We start from the raw sequence: 21,632 nt of genomic DNA, 5'->3' as shown, positions 1-21,632 counted from the left end.
TAAGTACTCGTGCCTAACATGTATAACGTATAAAAAGCGCATGCATTCTCAGTCCCAAAAATAGTAAAAGTAGTGAAAAGGGATGCTATAACTCACAGTGAATAAGCAATACAAGTTGTTACGAAAGTAGGCAAGTAGTAAGTCGGTCCGAAAGGTCGTCAACCTAAGTAAAAGGTCACTAAGTTAGTAGGTTGTCTTTACAAGTTCAATTAGTTCATAATTAAGTCTAAGTGTCATCATCGTCATCATTCATCATCATAAAAACTAAGTAAACTAGTCAAGTATAGAGGTCAAACAATAGGCTGACTTGGATCAGCTGCTATGGCCTCTACGTAAGTCGAAAACACGCAAAATCAGTGGCTATGGCTCCGTATGGGAGTCCTATAGTTGCTGACCAATTTATAGACTCAAACTCGACTTAGTTTGACCGTGGTGACGGTCTGAGTGCGAGTAGGTCCGAATTTTCAGCACGACGTTACAAATGTGTTATGATAAAGAAAAGGCCATAAATCCCAAACCGTAACTCGGATTGAGACGAGTCTTAAACGAAAAATCATCTACTCGAACCAAGATATCTGAAAATAAAGTTTTCTAGTAGCCCAGGAGTCTGATAAGATAAGAAAAACAGAAGCTAAGGTGCTTCGGTGGGATTCTTAGTGCTTGATGCTCATCACGGTTCTCATCCGTGATGCTTGTAGCTTCAAGTGTACAACTCGTTGATGGCTTAGCATCACCTTGACTAAGAATTCACCATTAATACACAATATGTTAAGACCAAGTAAGAACACAACTCATTCATGAGTCTTAGATGGATGATGAACCAAGGTTACATCATATCCTTAGTCTTAACACAATTACAATTCACAATAACAACTAAAGCTACAAACTTTACATCAATTCAACATGTATAAGCACAATCTAAGTCAAAAGAGGTAATGGGACCCTAAGCTAGAGAGCTTGGATCCATTTCACACAAGTTACAAGGTTACAAAGCTAGAAAGCTTGAACCTTTAAGTGTTCTTAAAGATCTTGAAGCATAAAGCTTGGATCTTGAAGATACATGAAGATTACTAACAAAAGTTTGAATTTTTTCAACAAAATAACAAGATTAAAGCAAAAAGAACTTGATTCTATCAAGAAGATATGAAGATTCAAGCTAGAAAGCTTGCATCTTGATTGTTCTTGAAGATCTTGAAGCATAAAGCTTGGATCTTGAAGATGCATGAAGATTTCAAACAAAAGTTTGAATCTTTTAAACAAAATAACATGAACAAAGTATAAAAGAACTAGATCTATAAAAGATATGAAGATTCAAGCTAGAAAGCTTGAATCTTTGTTGTTCTTGAAAGATTCATGCTTGAATCAATAAGATATAAGTAAGATCAAAGCTACAAGGAAATTGATCTCCATAAAGATGATGATGATGATGATCACGAAATTAAGAAGAAAAGAGGAAGGAAAAGTAAACTTACAAGCTAGGAAAGAAAGAAAGGATAAGTGTGTGAAAAACTAAAATGATCAAGTGTTGGAATGAGAGGCAAAGGGGTAGTATTTATAAGCAAATGAGGTTCACATGGATTGATGACATGGCCATGAGGCCATGGTGGTGGTGGACGGCATTAGAGGGGGAGGGGGGAGACAAAATTCTACTTTTTGGCTAATGGTGTCTAAAGTGTGTCCTTATGCTAGAATCCCATGTGACATTTAGATAAACCTTATCCATTATGCTAGTATGACTCACTAATTATTTATTTATTTATTTATTATTATGGGCCACTAGTAATTATATTTGGGCTAATTAGTTGGGTCACTAGCTAGAGTAGGGTGGGCTTGAGCCCAACAAGGTAGAAAGTCCCACAAGACTAACTATTGGGCTTTAGCAATTAAATAAATAAAATTAAGCATCCAAAGGCCCAAGTAATTATTATTATAAAATAATAATTAATATTTCGCTGCCCAAATATTCCGGTTCCGACAAAAGTCAAACGTGCGCGCAGTCCGCGGTTTATCCGTAACGGCAAGTAACACTAACGGTTATAAAGCATCCGGTGGACAAGTTAAGCATTCTACATACACCAAGGCATGTTTTAAAGTATATATGAATATAAAACATGTGTGCCAAGGTTCCGGAGTAATAAAGTAACACAATACGCACAATTACGCAGTTTCGCAAAAATACAAGGCATAAAAGCAAGTCGAAAAAGTCGGGTCGTTACATGAAAGAACCATCCAAACTTTGAAGGACATGTTGAGAGCATGTGTTATTGAATTTGGAAATGGATGGGATAAATATCTACCACTGGTAAAATTTGCGCACAACAATAGTTATCACACGAGCATAAAGGCCGCGCCTTTCGAGATGCTATACGGGAGAAAGTATAGTACGTTTCAGAAACGAGGCTAGTTGAGTCCAAGGTACGTTGAACCATTCGAGATCACTGAACAGGTTGGACCTGTAGCTTATAAATTAAATCTACCTCAAGAGCTCAGCGAAATTCATGACACGTTTCATGTGTCAAACTTGAAGAAGAGCTTGACCGATGAGAATCTGATAATTCCTTTGGAAGGGATACATGTTGATAGCAAACATTGTCTCATGGAGGAACCTGTTGAGACCATGGACCATGAGGTCAAACGTTTAGAACAGAGCAACATACCTATTGTTAAAGTTCGGAGGAACGCACGCAGAGGACCAGAATTCACGTGGGAACGTGAGGTTCAAATGAAACAAAAGTATCCACAACTGATTTCGGATGAAACAACTCCAGCCGACGTGCACTAAATTTCGGGATGAAATTTCATTAACAGGTGGGTAATGTAACAACCCTGATATTTTCGTTAAGCTTCGTTAACTGACCGTTAAGTTATTTAACGGAACTTACTTGAATTTTGTGTATTTAAGTTAATTAAATGCATACTTGAGTTCATGATGAACTACTATATTTAATATATGGTTATATTAGCTGAAAAACCTATTTCATGTTTTGAAATACTGAGAAAACGATACGGTTTTGAAAACTGCAACAGAGGTCCCGTGAGACTGCGAAACGATCGATTTTTAATAATTTTTAATAATTATTAAGTTTAAGAAAAATATATTTAATTTATTATATATTTAATGAATTAAACTTGGTGGGATGCGTTTTAACGATCGGTTAACGTTCCGGGAACCCGGTACGGTTAACGGCAAACGAACCACACTTAGTGTACTAGCAAACTAAAACATAATATAATTCACTTTAATAATTAGTTTATATAATTATTATGTTTTAAAATACTTTCAATTTATTGGAATTTTTTATAAGATCAAAAAAGCGAGAAATTAACGTTTAACGTTCCGGTTTGCGTTTTCGGCTAACGACACCTAACGGGCTATACAAAGAATGCATCAAATAGTCAAGACAGGCTAATGGACTCTTTTCCTAACCTATTCGTTAAGCTCCATCACCTCCCTAGGTCCATTTAGTTAACTTGTTGGCCCAACCCATGATTTAATACTACTAGTGTAATCCCTAATCTAATCCAAAAAAAAAAATGTGTATACTTCTTCCTCCCCCCAAAGTCACGACTAGAGGCAGCCCTAAAACCCCTCTACATAGTCGACATTCATCATCATCAACACATCTCCTTCGATTCATCTTCAAAATCCTAAATTGAATACACCATCGTGCTTCTCTCGTTTTCCTCTACGCGTGGATACAAGTAATTTCTTGTTTGGTGGTAAAATCTGTCAAACCCTAATTATTAAAAATCTTATTTTTAGTGAAGTTTCATAGTTTATGTTGTCAATTGCTCAAGTCTTTACGCGTTATTGTTGATTGGTGTCGTTGATTTGATCGTTTGATGCATTTAGGGTTAAAACCGAATTTGATCCTTGTGTGTACATAAAATTGACTTTGCTAAATGTTAATTATTATGATGTAATTATAATCCTCATGAAAAACTATTGATTTTAGGCTTTGGATTCGCTTGATTTCGTTTCCGGATGATCAAGTTATGACCATTTGAAATTAACGTTGTGTTTTTGTTGCTTAATCAGAAATATGGTATTGATAGGTCACTAATTGGTTTGTTAATTTATTACCACTGGATATATAATTAAAAAACACTCAAGTTAGACTAGGATATCATGCGATTTGAATTTATAATGCTCACGTTATGCTTGTTTGATCGTATGCGAAAAACTGATTTGCTCGGTATGATGAAACTGACTTTTTTATTGTTTTGAAGTGTGATATTGTTTAATGTCTTTGCATATCTGAAAATTTCATAAGTTTTAGTTAACTTTTCATCTAGGATTTGCATCATTCGGGTTTGTGAAGCTTGTGTTATGTGCATGTCGAAATGGTAACCTGTATGCTAACCAAATCTGTAATGTATGCACCTTTTGCTATATAAGTTGACTTGTGCATGTTTTGAAACCTTGGCCTTCTGAAATATGAATCTTTATATGTTATGTGGTATATGTTTAGTTTGTTGCAACCTCTGAAACTTTATGCATTGGGCACACTAGTGTCATAATTTGTGTAACTTCTGAATTGAGCTGCAAACATGACATCCAACTTAAATGAATAAACTGTATAAATTGGCTAAACAAAAGTTGCTCGTTTTCGGATATATGATATTTTGACTTATCCTTGAACCATGTCCACTGACCTAGCTTGATTTTCATGTCCTTAGCTCCGGTTATAGCCAATACGAAATCAGTGTGCGGTCAGAAACTGATTTGGCAAACCATGAATGTACCCCTTCTGATTCCCTACCTATAGACATCGTATGAGACCCTGGCCGGACTTTTTGGAATCGATTTTGAGTTCAATTATGATCTGTAGTTTTCCATGCTTACATGAATTTTGTGCTATGAGATATTATGCGAAGTTTGCTACATGTACATGAAAGTCATGCATAACGATAAACTGTTATTGTGAAATTGACCATTTATGAACCAAAATGTGTTGTTTGACCTAGGTTTGACATGTTGACTAACATTGACATGTACCTACTTATGTTGACCTTAGTTGACTACTTTGACCAAGTTTGACTTTGTTTGACTTGCATGAACTAGTTGACTATATGTTGACTTTTACTTTGAAACGCGTCGAGTCGAGCAATAAGACAACTTATCCTATGAAACCACACTTGTTAAAACATTTATATTGACCAACCTAAATACGTATACTTAGGTTGCATTACTCGGATTTAATCCGTACAAGTTATTTGTCTACTTTTCACTCAAGAGCTATTCTAAGGTGAGCCTACAGTCCCGCCTTTTACATGTTTTCAGGGATGAGAATACACGCTTTTGTACTTACATTTTTAAATAATGTTGACACGAGTACTATATATACATATTGAGTTTGATCACAAAGCTCCTAGCTTGAATACTTTTATTACCATCGGGTAAGCACAATTTAGATGGACCGATCCGTTAGGTTGACAACCTCAACCTACTTTAAAACTGTGATGCATTTACTTTGAACATTAGATACACATAATCAAGTGTATAACATTTTATGGGGTAAAGGGGGTATAGTGGATTCTATACTCTGGTCATTGCTAGTATTCAGGTGCTCATAGATTATGTATACGTTTCGCAACTTGGAGTTATACTTTAGAAATCTCGTGGTCAATGAACTTGAACTTATTTCTGATAACTGTATTTCAGATACTATTCAACATTATTAAAACTGTGGTTTACAAACAAATGAGAAAAAACTTGACATGGTATTGTCTACAGATGTTTGAAACTTGACATGGTAGTGTCAACAAGCTTTTGAAACGGGACATGGTGTTGTCCACAAGCTTTTAACATTAAATCTTGGTGGTCACTAATAAACGTTTTTGGAATATTATTTCTTCAACATACTAAAGTGTTTACCTAAAACCTGTAGATTCACTCAACATAATTGTTGATCCGTTTTGCATGTTTTATTCTCAGGTATTTATTGCTTTCGCTGTAGAAATATTGTTGTTTCGTAGAAGTCAAGCCAAGCACTGGGACCAGAGTTAACATTCCGTTAATGGATTTTGACATGGTGTTACAGAGGTCGAAGTAGTAAGCCGAGAAGATTTGCAAAGGATTGAAGATCACAGATGGAGTAAAAAATGAGAGAGGTAGTTATGAGGTATTTATAGGGGAGTAAAAACACAGAAGAGGTCTCAAGAGAAGTTGAAAAGGGCGGTTAAAATATGAACGGCGAAGATCAAGCCACGTGTCAAAAGCTGGAAAGAAAGAGGTACGAGGTAATAAAGGGCGGCGGAAGCAATCAAGGATCATCGTAGCAACCGACAAACGTCACCTCAATCACCTTGCATTTAATGCAGTAGGACAAAACATTATTCAAACGTAGATAGGGATAAGCGAAGGCGCTTGGAAAGAAGTACGCAGACGGTAGTCATATGTTGAGTTCAACGCCATGTGCAGTACCTGCGCATACCATTGAACTGGGGGGACTTAATGATATGCATACCCGATCAGCTCGAGTAGCGCATCAAACAGCATCGCCACAAAGATTGCAAGAACGCGCACTTAGGGAAATAGCGCTATAGTGTCAACTATGGCGCTGATCCCATACGTGCGCATTGGTGACGTGTACATGTCAGGCGATGCTGTAGCTGGCAGGGGACACCTGGTAGACAAAGGGTCAAGTCCGAAAAGAACACTTTTTACTTTTGTCGGGTCAGCTTACTCAAAGATGTACTGTTTGGCAGGCCACAATCCTTTTAACCTTATTATGTGGCGATAAAAGACAAGAAGGATTACTCTATAAATAACGGACTTGATCCACAAAACGAGGGATCTGGAATTCACTTCACAAACACATACACTATCGACAGTAGCGCATAGCGCAATTATACTCGTGCTATCGGACTTATAACATTTCACTAGAAATTCTTGATACACAGGTAACATTCTATGAACACATAAACCCTACAACTCAGCGCGAGCCATCGCTGACCGGACGACCCGTCGATGGTGGGTCTATGTTTAACCACCCCCGCTGAGATCCTCATCTCGCAGGGTGTTATTCACGGTGCTCCGGACCGGAGAGTTAAACCCAATTGACCCTTAAATCCCCCTTCTTTGATGTCAAACATGGACCGAACCCGACCCGATTATTCTATGCTTGATCAGTGAGTTTATAGTCCCAACTTTACTAATTTTTAAACTGCTTTTAAACTATTGGGATGATAATACTTGCTTCTTTATAACTGTTTTACAACTTAGACATGAGTACCTTAAACCAGTGTCGCATGAGTTACAGTCTGAAAAGCCCTTAGCTCGAATATGTTAATTATGCGCGAATCGTATGGATAGATCTATTGGGTTTGACAACCCCACCCTACCTACTGAGGTGCATGTTACTTCGTGAACGCTACACTTGGACGGTGTACACTATTAGGGGTATGACAAGACTCATAAGTTAAATGAGCAGTTAAGCTTCATAATTTGAGTGCTCATAATTGTATACACTACTTTTAATTTTCTTAAACTGAAATCTCGTGATCTATGCCTACATTACATACTTTAAACCTATGAATTCACTCAACCACTGTGTTGACTTTTTAGCATTCAGGTGAATGACTGTAGCTACCTTCCGCAAATCAAGAGACTGTGTAGAGGTCAAACATGACATCAATGGAGTCTTTTGAAACTATCATATAGTATTCATATTTTCTTTACATTATTGTTTAAATACATTTACATTTGATTTTACTTGATTTGTCAAGCATTGTAAGACTTGGTTACTCTGATTTTTCGTTTGATAAATGAGTGCTACTTTTTGAAAACGTCGCATATAGTGCGTCGACTGGATTTTGACCTCGAGAGTAACACGCATTTTGACGAGGTGTTATAAAAAATATATGATAGCAATCAAGATCGACCCATCTTATTCTCATGTCATGCGACACTGGGTCGTATACCGGTGAGAGTTGAATTAGATAAACGGGGAATATATTTAAATAGCGTACGGTGTCCAATATGTGATAATGATATCGAGACGGTGGAACACATCTTATTTTCATGTCAAGTCGCAAAAGATATTTGGTCGAAAGTGCTTCGGTGGTGGGGGTATAACTCATCAATCTTCGGTTTTAGTGATATTTTTTGTGGTACATTCGGTAATCTTGCTTACGATAACAAAAAGGCATTTTGGCAAGCGGTTTGTTGGATACTTTGTTATATGCTTTGGAAAAGTAGAAATGCAAAAGTGTTCAAGAACAAGATTGAGACAACTTCATCCTTATTAAACGAGATCCAATCCCTTTCCTTCGACTGGATTTCGCGGCGTAACAACAGAAACAAGATAGATTGGCTTCATTGGTTTTCGTGTCCTTCTTCAACTTGTTAATTGCAACCTTTGCAATTTTCTAGTCGGTTTATTATGTTGTAATTTTAATTTGTTTGTATTATTCGTGTATTTCGTGTATTGGGTTGCGTTGTCAACTTTGTAACTCTCGTGGTATTTAATATAAGGCCTTCATGCTTTTCAAAAAGAAAAAAGATCGACCCAATTTTAAAGAAACCAAATAAATAGCCCAATTTTTGTTTACGGGCCAATACTTTCAATAAACTTGAAACATCAAAGTTTCATTCACACGAAATTAGGTTTCATCAAATTACAAACAGAATTCGACAATTGTAACTCACAAACTGCTAATTTATAACGAGTCTCACTCAATTCTCGATGGTAAATCTCTCATTCTTCAAATCTTTCCAATCTGTATGCTTATATAGTTTTGGTAATCTCTGCTGTAGTTTGCAGGATTAGGTGTCTGTGTGTGTAAATTACATGCTTTGTGTATCTTATATGCTTAATTACGTTCCTAATGAATACGAGGTTCTTGACTTAATATGTGTTATTATATAAATATAAATGTAAATGTAAATATAAATACTGTGATAAATATAAGATGATTGGTAGGAAGAGCATGGTGTTTGCAGTATAGCTGTTTGTAGGTGTACTTGGTTTGCATAATTTATTTCCTTCTCCCACCAGTATACAGGATATTATCTACTACTTCGTATTATATAAAACTTTTAGTACATTTGAAACTGTATTCTAGTCGTTCATCATTTCATTGATAATTGGTACACTAAGTTTATCTGTACTATATATTTTTTTTTTTTTTGAACGACGATTTTTTTGGTATCAGTAGATCATTTCTTTCAACGACCCTCATCATTTGCACGTAACACACACGTTCGTGCGGAAAACCCGACCCCGATCGACGGTACCCGGGAACACATCCATTCGGGCAGTGGTTTCGGGTAGGGTCCGTGAACGAATCCGGTAAAACCTCCCTATAGGGTCAATATATACCACCATTATTGGTGTTTAATTGGTTCAAAGAAAATCATGTCATCCCTAAGGATTGAACTCATGACCTCTCCCTATCTCATGACACAAAGTACATTTGTACATGGGGGAACCGTTGGGCTATGCCCGCAAGTTCAAGTTTATCTGTACTATTACTTTAAGCTAGTGTAACATAACTAGCATTGTACCTTGGCAATCATAAATGTTGTTTTGGTAATATATGTAAATATTGGAGTACAAAATTTCTAAAAGGTTAAAAAGTTTGATACTCCAATATACTTGCTTTTAGCCTTCTATCAATGCACAAGATTTTCTTTTATGTTATTTACTCTGTTGTTTTAGTTGTTTGTTTATCGCCTGTTAAAACAACATTTTATTATGTTCCCTAAACAAACTCTCAGATCAAAAATATTATTTATAAGCTCTCATGAAGAAGATTAATAGTCATAGTATGCATTCTGAATTAATCATGTCTGTTTGAACTGCAACTAAAATGCAGGTTGAAGAATTAGCTTCTCTTGCAAAGGACAATCTTTCTTGCAAGCACCTTGTTTTTTCAATGGATGAATTGCTTGTAGAATTTCTTCCGGATGACACAAGGTATTTTGCTTCCCTTTAAGTTTAACTACTGACCCATAAATGGCAAGGCGTACATAATTGTCAATTCAAATCCTATTTATTTTGGTGTGTATATCCAACTATCCAGACACATGATGTGGACTTTAGACAGATAAGACTATTTTAGGGAATTAATAAAAATTAGATAAAACCAGACAAAACTTATTCTGGTGCATATTTAATTAAGATTCAAGATAATAATTCAAACAAGGTATTTGCTTACTGTTCCAAAAATGGAAAGGTGTACTAATTGTCAATTCAAATCCTATTTATTTTCATGTGTATAACTATTAATACACCATGATGTTGTTAGGAATTTGGGGACCCAAACAAGACAGGTTATTTATACTAATCACCACACCTACGAACGACAAATGAATAATTAAAGCATAACGATAAATAAATGACACGGTATTTTTAACGTGGTTATATCTCAACTCCAAAACGCGGAGAAAGGTTTACTCCACGGGCGCAAACCAGAGATTTTCTTATATTATTGTGCACACATTACAATGAGGCTAGGGGTTACAATTTATAGGAAGAGTTAAACTTGTCCACCAAGTTAAACTTGTCCTTCAAGGAAAAGACATTCCATAAATATCTATTACTTGCTCCATACTTCATTCCTACTAGAAGATTTGATTAAGGCAACAGAATCTCTAAGACTTGTTCACCAAGTCCAGCTCCCTATAACTTGTTCACCAAGTCAAGCTCCCTACGACTTGTTCACTAAGTCAAGCTCTCTCGACTTGTTCCTTTGATCAAACTCTTCACACCTTCAACAATCTCCCACTTGAAGACTTTGAGAAAACTCTTCACTACTCAACAATCTCCCACTTGAAGATTTTGAACAAACCCGAACATTAATCTCCATTCCAACCAAGAACGTCAAACCACCATTATACCGCCAAACTCCATTTGGGACACACACACTCATCACATACGTCGAATGAGTAGACTTTCGATACAAGGTCTTCAACACTACTTGTTGGAACTAGAAACCAATAACCGCCTCAACTGTCAATGTTGTTCAAACACCCATAGCAACTCCCGATCTCCTCTCAGCTATGAATTTTGATACCGCCGAAATCAAACATCCGGGTCACGCCGCTCTTCCACACTAGAAGGAAGGAAGTCTTTCGACATCAAAACCTCTAAGCTTCAATCCGATCTCCAGTTACTATCATGGTCCATCTCGGTTTCTTGCATCACCATCTTCTTACACAAGAAGATCAATTGAAGTATGCAACTCTTCAATGACTACACCGCCTCACTAATCACTCTAAACATATCCAATCCCGAACCCACATGTCAATGATTACCCTCATACATAATTTCTCGTCTATCTATGATTTTCTTTTACCTGCAATCAAAAAATCCAACAGACGCCTTTGTAGACTATTCATCAAGGCTCCAGTGAGAACACAAAACCTTAAAATCTACACCTTTGAACTTTTACCACTTTCGCTGGAACACTGACCTCCTCATAGCTATGAATTTCACAAACCTCATTTTCTTATCCCAAACACGCAACCACTGTACGAGTAAGAAATAAAACCGCGGCTATCCGAGAAGAATCTGGTTCGTTCCACCGGTCAGTTGCAAATCTCTTTTCCATTCGAGGGTAAAACAAGTACTCGAAGCCCTATTGTTATCCGGAATCATCACACTAATATTGGAGACAACGCCGCATAATCATCTCCACAACTCCACTAGTCGACTAACTCCCACTAGCTCGATAACTTTCTTCGGTTACCAAACTTGCACCGAGTTCCCGACACCCTCAACGATCCTAGAAAGCTCAAGTTCCGGGACTTACACGATTATACACTCCATCCCCCACCTAAAGACTTCTAATTGATCACCTTCAAAGAGGAACCGCTCCTTTGTTGAAACTTCAACCAAAGAACCGATCAACCGTCGAATGCGTTATATCTGACACCATTCGATAACCAATTACCCTTAGTGACTAGGAACTCTAATCTGCCCACATATTCCATAAACCCTTAAATATTGACCAAAATCCATTGGTCATCCCGTTTCCAAACCCCGCAAGCACCAAACTTCCCCGATACTTCCACTATCGACTTTCAACCCAATGCATCTTGTTCATTATTCAACCGCTTTAACCCGAGAGAAAAACACCCTCCTAAGCTTCCATAACAAACCCACATCTATGAAAACATAGCTCGTATCGCTCGAAGTTTTCGAGACAAAACCATCTCTTGCTCGCGTCATCAAACCCTAAAAATTCATCCTGAAAAACTGCCCAGATTCAAAATATCATATCTCAAGATCCAACGGTCCGATTGTTACGAGATATTAACCACCCTTAGACTAGAATGTCTGGAACCTACAGTCCAAATATCAAGTCGATCCAACGGTAGACGAACCCTCTATGAATTTTCTCTCACAGCTGCTCTAAACCCGAACTACTGAAATTTCGAAAACACATATCTCCAAATTGAACTGTCCGATCACCACCAAATTATCATCACGACTAGATCTATGAGTCTAGAGTCTACAGTTAAAATATCAAAGAGATCCAACGGTTAACGAACCCGTAGTGATTTTTCTACTCTCAAAGCTCCGCAATTAAACTTTGAACAAAAGCATTCGAAAAATCATATCTTGAAATCTAACGGTCCGATCATCTTCAAATTTTTACGGTCACTAAAACTATGTATCTGGCACCTTCGATAAAAATTTCAAACCGATCCAACATGTAACGAACCTGTTACGATTTTTCTCCTCCAGCTGCAAAGTAGTATCCGAATTTTGAAAGTTCGTCATTCCCTCGAACGGGACCGCAAGGAATGAAAACTCAGATCTGATACCCAGATCTTCCCGAAAATCTCTCAGCAACAAGACCCATCGGTCCGATCATCGACCCCGTTGACAGATCCCATGATCATGATACCTTGTTGCATCACATCATATACACGTCGTTCGTTCACCATACTTTCAATTCGCCATCGTGCCCATATATACTCGAACCTTGAGCTCTAGATACCACTTGTTAGTAATTTAGGGACCCAAACAAGACAGGTGATTTATACTAATCACCACACCCACGAACGACAAATGAATAATTAAAGCATAGCGATAAATAAACGACACGAGATTTTAACGTGGTTATATCCCAACTCCAAAACGCAGAGAAGGGTTTACTCCACGGGTGCAAACCAGAGATTTTCTTATATTATTGTGCACACATTACAATGAGACTAGGGGTTACAATTTATAGGAAGGGTTAAACTTGTCCAACAAGTTAAACTTGTCCTTCAAGCAAAAGACATTCCATAAATTGCTCCATACTCCATTCCTACTAGAAGATTTGATAAAGGCAATAGAATCTCTACGACTTGTTCACCAAGTCAAGCTCCCTGCAACTTGTTCACCAAGTCAAGCTCCCTACAACTTGTTCACCAAGTCAAGCTCTCTCGACTTGTTCCTTTGATAGATGTGTCATTAGGCAGATGAGGCTATTTAGGCATTTAACTTAAACGTCTTTCATGATATTATGTCAACGCGAATTACCTTTCCTGGTTTCGCTTGTTTTTTGTTTGTAAGTCTGCTCATTTGATTAACTTATTGGATGTTAACAAGTTTGTCTTAAGGTAGAATGTGAAATTCTCGTTTTGGTAATATATGTAAGATAATTGGAATAAATATCATGGTTATCATTTTTCGAAACTTTATATCAAATTAGTAATTTTACTAGGTAAATGTCTATGCGTGTATATATATACTTGCTTAATGTCTTAATTTTGGTATTATATGAGCTTACCACATTGTCTTCGAAAAAGACATGGCCCTATTGAAATCCATGTAACCACGTTGACATTTGACAAAGCCTGCAGTTTTTTATTTTTAATTCAACGAGCCTATTTCTACATCTTTCAGATTATAATTATGGTGGGTTAGGAGATCAGTCGTTATCAGACATTGATAGTTTATTATTATTAGTGACAAGAAACAGCTTCGATGAAGACAAGGATGCCTTTTCAAGTATGAATTATTATTTTGGGTTAGGTGAAGAGTAGTTTCCTACAAAATGTATTTTTTTTTTTTTTTGAAAAGCAATATATTAACAAAATCACGAAGTCATGTACATATAAGGCTACAGGCCATCAAATACGAAAACTCGAAGATAAGCTGCAAGGAGCAGCAAGCACGAATACATACAAACAGAAAAGATGCAGACTAAGTTACAAATTGGGCTGGGTTATTTAGCCACCCATGCCAATCAATCAATTTTGATTTACATCTTTTCGACACCCCCTCGAAGCTCTTGACTTGAATATCGTTCAACGCGACCGGCGGGCACCAACACTTGTTCTTGAAAACCTTTAAATTTCTATTCTTCCAAATTAAATACCCACAAGTCCACTCAACCGCTTGCCATATTTTGCGACCTTCAACCGACATGTGTAAACCCGAGTTTCCCAAGAAGATTTCATTAGAGCTAAGGTTTGAGAAAGGACCCAAACCCCACCAATTGAACACTTTATCCCAAATATCAAACACACTTTATCCCAAATAACAAACGCAAGATTACAAAAGACCAAAGAGTGATCCACCGATTCAACATCTTGACCGCAAATTGGACAAAGGACCGAATGTAAGTCAACGCCCCTTTATCCAATTCCATCAACACTGGTATACGCTTTTTCCTAGCCCTCCACACGAAAACCTCCGCTTTATTTGGAACAAGATTATTTCGGATAGTTTCAAAAGATGAAGTACCAACACGAAAAGTTTTCTCATTTATTAAGTCTGTTAATTTTTTAGTGGAAAAAACACCATTACCACTAAGCAACCACTTCCACGAGTCACCTTTGTTTTGGTCTAATTTCAAACTTGCCAGCAGCTCGGACGCTCGGTCAGATCCCTTAATTCTCCCGTGCCCCTACCTCTCGGAGCTCTGCTCCATGCCCATAACCCGACAGCAACATTCTGACCATTTACCCCAACCCGATCACAAACCAAAGCGTCCCTATTTGTCTCTAGCCGCACCAATCTCTTGGATTTGTCCTCTAACGCAAAGTCACCAAGCCAATGATCCTTCCAAAATTTTGTTGAAGCACCATTACCAATGACTTTTGAGAAAGAGTTCCTGAAAGATAAACCAATAGAATCGATGAAACTACCGATCCGTAAGATGTTAGCCCAAGCCGAAGTATTAGAGACCCCCCGAATGTCCAAAGGGACATCAAGACCACCCGAAGGACCATAAATGCTCTTAATTACTTTGACCCACAAGGAAGCGGGTTCGATTTTAAACCTCCACCACCACTTGCCAATCAAAGCATAGTTTTTATTTTTAAGAGAACCCACATTTAGTCGCCCCCGCCCCGTAAGGAAGTGAAACATCATCCCATTTAACCCAAGCCATTTTGACTCGTTACCCGTCCCACCCCAAAAAAAGGAACGTCTTACACTCTCGAGATTTTTTAGCACACAAGACGGGGCACGGAAGAGCGAGAAGAAGTACAACGGGAGACTATTAAGAACCGCTTTCACAAGGGTCAGACGACCACCAAATGACATCGCACGAGCTTTCCAATCCGCAAGACGTTTACCAAACTTTTCCATCACCGGTTTCCAATTTGCCGCAACATTCATATTTGCACCAATCGGTAACCGAAGATATATGAAAGGAAACTCCCCAACATTGCATCCGAAAAACCGAGCCATGCTAGCAACCTTGGCTTTGGCAACCCTGACACCAAAAACATTACTTTTGTGGAAATTTATTTTTAACCCGGATGTTCGTTCAAAACATTTGAGAAGCTTTAGGAGGTTTTGTATATTCCTTTTGTCCCATACTCCAAAAAAAAAATCGTGTCGTCCGCATATTGTAAATGAGATATAGGAATTTTACTCTCACCAATTTCTACACCTTTGAAGAGATCACAATTAACCGCTGCTTTAGTCATCACGTTTAGCCCCTCCGCCGCAAGAATAAAAAGGAAGGGGGGAAAGTGGGTCACCTTGGCGAACCCCTCTCTCAAGATTGAATTCACAAGTAGGCGATCCATTTACTAAAACCGAGATACTAGCTTATTTGAGACAAGAAAGGATCCAACGCCTCCTTTTAAGACCAAAACCCATTATTTTCATGATTTCTAAAAGGAACTCCCAACTCAAACAGTCGAATGCCTTTTCAAAATCTACTTTAAATATCACACTTTTAAGTTTTTTCCGCTTAAGATAATCTAAGGATTCATTCGCAATCAACGCACCATCAAGAATGTTTCTACCTTTTATGAACGCACTTTGTTTGAAGCTGACAAGATTAGGAATAACCTTCCTTAACCGATTCGAGAGGAGCTTAGCTATAATTTTGTAGTAGCTACCAATGAGGCTTATAGGCTTATAATCATTCAATGAGCTCGGGTCTAAATTTTTTGGAACGAGGGTGATAAAAGACGCATTACACCCCTTTGATATTTCACCCGACTCCCAAAACTTATAAATAGCCAACATTAAATCCGCTTTTATAGTACCCCAATATTTTTTGAAAAAACGCATACTAAATCTGTCAGGGCCCGGAGCTTTAGAACTCCCACAATCGTTAATAGCATCCCACACCTCTTGCTCATTAAAATGGACTTCAAGTAAAGCAGCTACCTCAGGCGAAATAGAGTTGCAGGCAGGCCAAGCATGTTAGCTGGGACCGAGATGTTAACAGAACCAGAATGCACAGGATGCCCAGCCGGCCGAACAAAAGGGCTATCATCATTCTGCCACGCGAAGAGTTTGGGCCGAAGCCCAGCAGGCCGAAGAAATCTGCTTTTGAAGTGGCTTAGCACACAATTTTTTATGTCACAAGGGTTTTCGTTCCAAGAACCGTTTAAGTATAGACCTCGAATGTTGCACTTATTATATTTTCGCCGGATAGAGGAGTGAAAAAACTTAGAGTTTTCGTCACCCTCTAGGATCCAACGAATTCACGCCTTTTGTTTAAGCATACTAGATTTGGCCTTCTCTTTTTCTAACCATTTCCTCCTTGTTTCCAACCATGAGGATCTATCATCATCATTTAATGAACCCAATTCCGCTTTCTTTTCTCATTCACCGTCTTCCATCCTCAACTTATCAATCTTCGCATCCAATGAACCAAATTCTCTTTTGCTCCACTCTTTTAAGGCAAACTTAACATTTTTGACCTTATCCCTAAAATTGCAATCAAGTCGCACCCCATGAAATTCTTGCTTTGTACAACTGACTAATTTAGTGACCCGTGAATTCACGGGTTATCATAATAGACATACTACTAAAAAAATGTGAGTATTATCACTTCACAGAGTACATATCACTAACACTTGGCATACTGAAATTTTAAAATTTATAACAGAAAAATATGACTAATAGTATTGAACAACCACCATTAAATTCAAACTTGAAACATAATTACAAATAGCAACAGTTAGGGTTTAGTATTACTAAATAAACATATACATATAAGATATACAGAAAAAGAGAAAGATGAAAAGCTAATATTCGAGGTAATAGTCGAAGTGATTGCAATCGGTCATTGAACGTAATGACTAATTAACTTTTTGCTAGCATGATGGATGAAGAAAGAAGAAGAATGAATTGGTGTTTATGTGATGCCCCGTCCAATACCTCTATGGTACGGATCATCAACAACAGGTCCATTACACGGTATAACACTATATGCTATTTTAAAACAAGGTTTTGCATTCATAAAAAGATAATGTTTTTCCAACGACAAATATTTTACAAAAGTAACGTGCTTCTACGGATAGAAAGCATTAATAAAAGTACGTGACATTTAGGTCATTACAAAACCATGGTTCGAATATAACATAAGTAGTGAATGTAAAATAAAAAGTCCATGATTAGGAGACATCTCTAACAATGCAGAGTACAGCGATTGCATAATCGTCTTAGTTACCTGAGAATAAAACATGCTAAAAAGGTCAACACAAATGTTGGTGAGCTATAGTTTTATTGTAAACAATAAAGTAATGTAGACCACGAGATTTTTGTATTCAAAACAGTATGAAAAGTATATGCTTAACCGTGGGCGCTTGGTAACTAACTTAACAAAGAAATATAATATATCACCCCATAAAAGTACACTTGGCGAGTGCGTTAAAATAGACGAAGTATTAAACACCCGTTGAATGCTAGCGTAACTAGCCCGAGTGGGGATGTCAAACCCTATAGATCCATATCTAAGATTCGCGTCTACCGGTTCATAAACCAATAGTTAAACGTTACCGAGCTAAGGGGAAAATTTGTGCCGTTATGTCACCCACACATATATAAAGTTAAAGTACTCGTGTCTAGTATGTAAAACATAAAAAGCGCATGTATTCTCAGTCCCAAAAATAGTTAAAGTAAAAAAGGGAGCTATAACTCACAGTGGATGTACGGTAAAGTCGATACGAAAGTGTAAGCAAGTAGTAAGTCGGTCCAAAAGGTCCTCAACCTAAGTCAATGGTTACTAAGTCAGTAAATCGTCCCAAAAAGTTTAAAAGTAAGTAAGTTAAGTCTTAAGTATCATCATTATCATCATATGTAAAAGATAAAGTAAGTTTTCAACAAGAATAGAGGTCGAAACGAAGGGCTGAATTCGAACAGCCGCTATGACCTCTACACAAACTGTAACGACGTACGGCCAGTGGCCAAGGCTCCGTTTGTGAGTCCTCTTACCGCTGTCCGAAGCTCAGATCCTAACTCGATGTCGTTTGACCGTGGCGACGGTCAAAGCGCGAGTAGGTCAGAAAATTCAGCACGTCCTTACGAAGGAGTAGTGAACTTCGGAAGACTATAAATCCTAAACCGTATATCGGATTTAGGCGAGTCTTAAACGAAAAGTCATCTACACATCCCGAAATTTCTGGAAATCAACTTTTTAGAAGCTCTAGGAGTCAGATAAGACCTTGAAAAACAGATTCTAGTGCTCCGGTGGGTTTCTTGGTGTTCGATGCTTATCACGGTTCTCGTCCTTGATGCGTATAATCCTCAAGTGTACAACCCTTGATGTTTTAGCATCATTTTGACCAAGTTTTAACCATCAACACACAATGTCAAGACTAAGAAAAAAAATACAACTCACTTAATAGTTTTAGAAGGATGATGAACCAAAGTTACATCAAGTTCTTAGTTTCGACACAAGTATAAGTTCTATTTGAAATTTTAAGCTATACACTTGGATTCAAACTAACAAGCAAGACTTTAAGTTATAGAACTTAGATCTTAGCTAAATATTGAAGACCTTAGACTAGAAAGTCTAGATCTTGTGTTCTAGGTGAAACCCTAAGTTATAGAACTTAGACTTTCAACTTTTACAAAACCTTAAGTTATGAAACTTAGATTTTTATAATGTAGAATGAATATAAGCTAATGAGCTTTTGTTTTAACAAGTTGGATGACCATAAGTTACATAACTTAGATCAAACTTAGATGAGTGAAAGTTATAAGCTAGAAAGCTTAAACTTTCTTGTTCTTGAACATTCAAAGTTAGACTTTGGTTACAAGATGTATGAGATCAAAGTTATTAAGTAATCTTTGACCAAGGAAACATATACAAGTTGAAATACATAAGAACAAGAAAGAAATTAAAGCTAGTAATGAACAAGTTCAAGCTTGGATTCTTTACATAAAGAGATATCAAGCTAGAAGCTTGAATCTTCATACAATAAACCTTAAGTTTCCAATACTTGAACAAAAGAAGATCTTAAAGTTTTTGAACTTTAGATCTTTACAAGTTTTCATGTAGAACCAGAAGCTACAAAGCTTTGATCCTTGTTCTTGCTTATTCATCATACAAGAGATTGAAGCTTGCAAGATAGTATAAGGATTCAAGTTACAAAAACCAAAATCCAAGAACAATAAGGATGATGATGATGCTACGGTTTTGAAGAAAAAAGAAAGAAAGAAATGAAGTTTAAAACTTACAACTAGAGAGGATTTCTTAGTGTGAGAAAGTAGTGAGGGAATGATATGTGTGAAATGAGAGATGGATTCAAGGTTTATGTATAGTAAAAGAAAGAAAAAAAAACAATTTTGAAAAAGGGGCCACCAAGGCCGACGGTTTTGGTGGTGGTGGTGGGGTGGTCCATGGTGGTGGTACAATGGTAATGTAGGCATGTTGGCTAGCATGTTGCATGAGGTTAAAACATGTAAGAAAGGTACATAAGCATGCATGAAATCTTGTCTTATATCTTAATGGACTTTGTCTTATGTCTTAATGGGTTCATAAGTCCATTAAGATGTGGACCTTGGTGATCTTAGTCCATTAAGTTGATAAGTCCATGTAATTAACTAAGCACATTAATAAGTCACTAAACGTAATTAAGCAACCAACAAGCTAAGTAATTGTCATTAAGAAATAACAATTAGGATTAAGTAGTCATAACACTCCAATTATGACCAAATTTTAACGTGTACCAAGTACGTATCTCGTTCTAAATGACTAGTGAGACTAACGGTCGTAAAAGCATTCGAGGATCAAGTTAAGTAATTAAGCACTTAATAACACGTTGTAAGGTATTAACAAGAGTAATTAACATGGATACTGACTCCAGAACATTATCTAGCTCAGTACGCAGATTCGTGCAAGTATAAAGTATAAATATAAGTCGAAAAAGTCGGGTCGTTACAGTTTAGGGGTATGTAAACTCAAATCAAAAATAGGAATTCAAATAATTAATATTTAAATTTTGCAATCGTTTAAATATTTATTCATCTCCTCAAGAAAAAAAATGAAATAAAAATATATTCCCAAAACAAATCTTTTTTTAAGATATGTAAGTCAAAAGCACTCATATACCCAAAAAAAAAAGTATGTACAAATTATACTTTGTTATATATTAAATTGAATTTTATTTACTAATTAATTGTTTTAGTGGAAGAATAATGATATCATCAAATTGACATTTACAACTTTTGAAAGCACATATTACAACCTTATATAGCACAAGATGACTTCACCATCAACTCCCTTTTAATTACATAGAATAGATTGCAAGTGTTTATACACACCAATACATATACACTTGATATATTATGTGTTAATTTAGTTGTTATCAACTTCGCAAACCATGATTGTTATTGTTATTAACTTTGATATTAAATGTTGAATATTTAATTCGTATTCATTAAACCATCAAGTATGAATTTGATACATAAAATTTCTTGATTCATAAACTAGTCTCTATCATTAGTTTTTATAAGGTTAAAGAGGTTCAACATGCAATACTTGTGACATCTTTTCTTAGAAGTTTAAAATCTGACTGCAATTAAAGTGGATGTAAATATGCTCACAAAAATATTATTTTTACTTCCCTCACTCTCTCCTATAAATTGCTTCCATCTTGATTATATATATATATATATATATATATATATATATATATATATATATATATATATATATGGAGAAGTAACCAATAGGGGGAAGCAAAAAAAAAAAAAAAATTTTGTTTTTTTGAAATTTTTTTTTCCGGCATCAGGATCACATGAAAATATGAACATTTAGAAAAGACACTTCGTGATGAATATTATTATTTAGGCGGGAAAACGATCGACAAAAATAACATTCAAGATAATATTGTTCGTGAAGAATGTGAACGTTTTTTCTTCTTCATGTTTTGTGGAGTAAAATTTAGCCTGGTTTTCGTGTTAAAAACTAAATCTAAACCCTAAATC

This window comes from Rutidosis leptorrhynchoides, chromosome 6 (assembly GCF_046630445.1).
Source record: "Rutidosis leptorrhynchoides isolate AG116_Rl617_1_P2 chromosome 6, CSIRO_AGI_Rlap_v1, whole genome shotgun sequence".
Lineage (NCBI taxonomy): Eukaryota > Viridiplantae > Streptophyta > Magnoliopsida > Asterales > Asteraceae > Rutidosis > Rutidosis leptorrhynchoides.
Note: the sequence above shows the minus strand (reverse complement) of the source record.